The sequence below is a fragment of the Cariama cristata genome, unplaced genomic scaffold (assembly GCF_000690535.1).
Source record: "Cariama cristata isolate BGI_N322 unplaced genomic scaffold, ASM69053v1 scaffold4878, whole genome shotgun sequence".
Taxonomy (NCBI): Eukaryota; Metazoa; Chordata; class Aves; order Cariamiformes; family Cariamidae; genus Cariama; species Cariama cristata.
In genome coordinates this window covers 200,616-203,917 of record NW_009632790.1, presented here as the reverse complement: position 1 = coordinate 203,917, position 3,302 = coordinate 200,616, and positions in this window count along the sequence as shown.

Genomic DNA, 3,302 nt, shown 5'->3' with positions numbered 1-3,302 from the left:
CATAGCAGATACCTTTAACCAAAAAATGGATACTGAAAACTACCAGACTATTCCACCTTGCCCCCATAGACAGAAACTGATAGAAGCAGAATATAAGAGAATATAGATTAAAAACTATTTGAAAGTGATAGAAACAGGAACTGAGAGACTTTCATAGATTTTTCTTAAACTGGGGTTGAACCAGCCATTATTCCTTATATTATACACTGTTTTGACAAAAGTGTATCATCTGAGAACAGCTGATTTACCTGCACTGTTTTTTCCCATGCAAAAGCTAACTTGCCTGTGCATGGGGAGAGGATTTTAAATGTCAGCATATCAAACCATCGGCATTGCGTTGTCACAGTTGCAAGTGTGTTAGGAAATGTATGCTTTCTCCACAATTCACCTTTTTTTGCTTAGGTTAAGATTCATCCCATTTAATATTAGGGACTCACTAAAATGACCCGTGTTGGTAGCGGAGGAGGTGGAAACTCCCCCTTGGACAAGGATGTCCCCAGAAATTAGCTGATTCTTGTGGGGGGACTGCCTGTTCACCCCAATGACTTTTTAAGGTGCTTGGTTAAAGTGCCTAAGTTTGGGCTGGATGATGGCCCCATGGAAACATAAGTGCATACAAATAATTTAACAAGACCTTAACGCATGGGTGTCTGATACAGGGAGTAGCTAAGCATGAAGGGAGGGAGCTCTGCAAGGCAGTTTTAGAGGGGCTGCGGGCTATTTATAGAGGTTATTATTTGGAAAGGTTTACTTTTTCTTTATCCTAATCTTCTGAGAGGACTGAAAACCTCCTGCCCCTCCAGGCAGCAGGGCTGGCAGCAGGGAAATGGTGGGAGTCTGGGGAGGAATCCTGTGCTGTGCTGGTCCCTGGGTGGGCCATAAGGAGCTGGATGCAGGGAATTGAGCATATGTGCTGTAAACAGGCATAGCGGTGACTTAAAGGCCGAGAGAAATGCAATTTATCAGATTGATAGCTTGGGAGCCTGACTCTATTAACGGCAAAGTAAAAAGAAAGTCCATTCATTTTTGTCTAACAACCTTGTTTTCCCCTTTTCAGAAGAATCTGACGGAACTGAGGTCCTTTGGTTCACCGCCTTCAGCCGTCAGCAATGTCACTGCAGCCGTGATGGTGCTAACGGCCCCGGGAGGAAAAATCCCCAAGGACAGGAGCTGGAAAGCAGCTAAAATTGCCATGGCCAGGGTGGATGGCTTCCTGGACTCCTTGATCAAGTTTGACAAGGAGAACATCCACGAGAATTGCCTCAAAGCCCTTCAGCCCTATTTACAAGATCCCAAGTTTAAACCCGAATTCGTGACCACCAAGTCTTACGCAGCAGCTGGCCTTTGCTCCTGGGTGGTAAACATCGTGCGCTTCCACGAGGTGTACTGCGACGTGGAGCCAAAGCGGCAGGCTCTGAGCAAAGCCAATGCGGAACTGGCGGCTGCCCAAGACAAACTGGCCAGCATCAAGGCCAAAATTGCTGTAAGTTCTTGCCCTTTGGAGGGACTCATCATGCTAGTCACTGCCTGGGGAGAAATCCTCCACTTTGGAGAAAGCTGCTTCTCTGCATTCATGTATTTTTAAGAGCAAGGTGGGAATCCAAAGATTCGGTAGATTGTGGTCTTTTCTATCCCTTTTATTGCTGCTTTCTACATTTCATCTGTTCTTCTCCAGCCTTGCTTGCACCTTAAGGGGAAGGCTGATTATTAGTTCTTATTATTCCTACCTAATTTTTAAAATGTAATTTACCTCTACTCATGGGTCCTCAGAAAACTCATTATCTCAAACCAGTAAGTTCCTGGTGTGCAGGGAAGAGGAACCAGAGGCTGATTCAGAGTGCTGGTAGCACAGAGCCGGGCTGGGCTGGCTCCCCATGCTCAGTCCCTGGCGATGGGCATGTTTTATGGGATGGCGACTGCTCTAGGAGGAGCCTAATAATTTGTCACGGCATGGCTCCATGTCAGCATGTATGGTGCATTACCCTTATTTAGACTTTTGCTACTTAAAAATAAATATTAAAAATTACTGAATAGAAGAAATGACTGTGTGTTTAAAAGTGCCATCTCTACAGAGAGTAGCTTCTGGCCTTTCTCCTTTTCCTTTGGAAAATTATTTTTATGTTAAAAGACATACTACTTTTCTTCCCCTCTCCCTCCCTGGCCAATACCTGCTCATAGCAAAGTGTGGAAACCAGCTTGGGGGGACCCCACCAATGTGTCCCTCAGACGGCAGCACAGCATCCTATCGCTCGCTGTTCTCCCAGGCCCCTCCCAATGTAGGCAGTCACTGCTTGCACTCCAAAATCTGCCTTTTTTTAAGGTGCTTTTGGTCTGGCATCCCTCTTCGTGAATGAAGGATCCTCTGTGGCTGTGCTTTCATACTAACATTACACGTGCAAAATCCCCATTAATAACCAAGGTGTGTTGGCAGCCAGACTGACAGATTTGTCTTTAAATAAATGACTTTGGAGGTCATCTCTAAGCATGTGGAGGAAAAGAAGTTTATCAGGAGTAGTTAAAATGGATTAATCAAGTAGAAATCATGCATGACCAACCTGATAGCCTTCTACGATGGCATGACTGGCTGGGTAGATGAAGACAGAGCAGTGGATGTTGCCTACCTTGACTTCAGTAAGGCTTTTGACACTGTCTCCCATAATATTCTCATAGATGAGGTCAGGAAGTGTGGGCTGGATGAGTGGACAATGAGGTGGATTGAGAACTGGCAGAACGGCAGAGCCCAGAGGGTCGTGATCAGCAGTGCAATCTGGTTGGAGGCCTGTGGCTTGTGGTGTTCCCCAGGGTCAGTTCTGGGTCTGGTCTTGTTTAATCTATTTGTCAGCGACCTGGATGAGGGGACGGAGTGTACCCTCAGCAAGTTCGCTGATGATACAAAACTGGGAGGAGTGGCTGATACACCAAGAATGGCTGCGCTGCCTTTCAACAAGACCTGCACAGGCTGGAGAGTTGGGCAGAGAGAAATCTGATGAAGGGCAAATGTAGGGTCCTGCACCTCAGGGAGGAATAGCCCTATGTACCAGTACACAGGCTGGGGGCTGACCAGCTGGAGAGCGGCCTGGCGGAGAAGGACCTGGGAGTCCTGGGGGACAGTAAGTTGCCTATGAGCCAGGATGTGCCCTCGTGGACAAGATGGCCAATGGTATCTTGGGGTGCATAAGGAAGAGTGTGGCCAGCAGACCAAGGGAGGTTCTCCTCCTCCTCTACTCTGCCCTGGTGAACCCACATCTGGAGTCCTGTGTCCAATTCTGGGCTCCCCAGTACAAGAAAGACAAGGCACTACT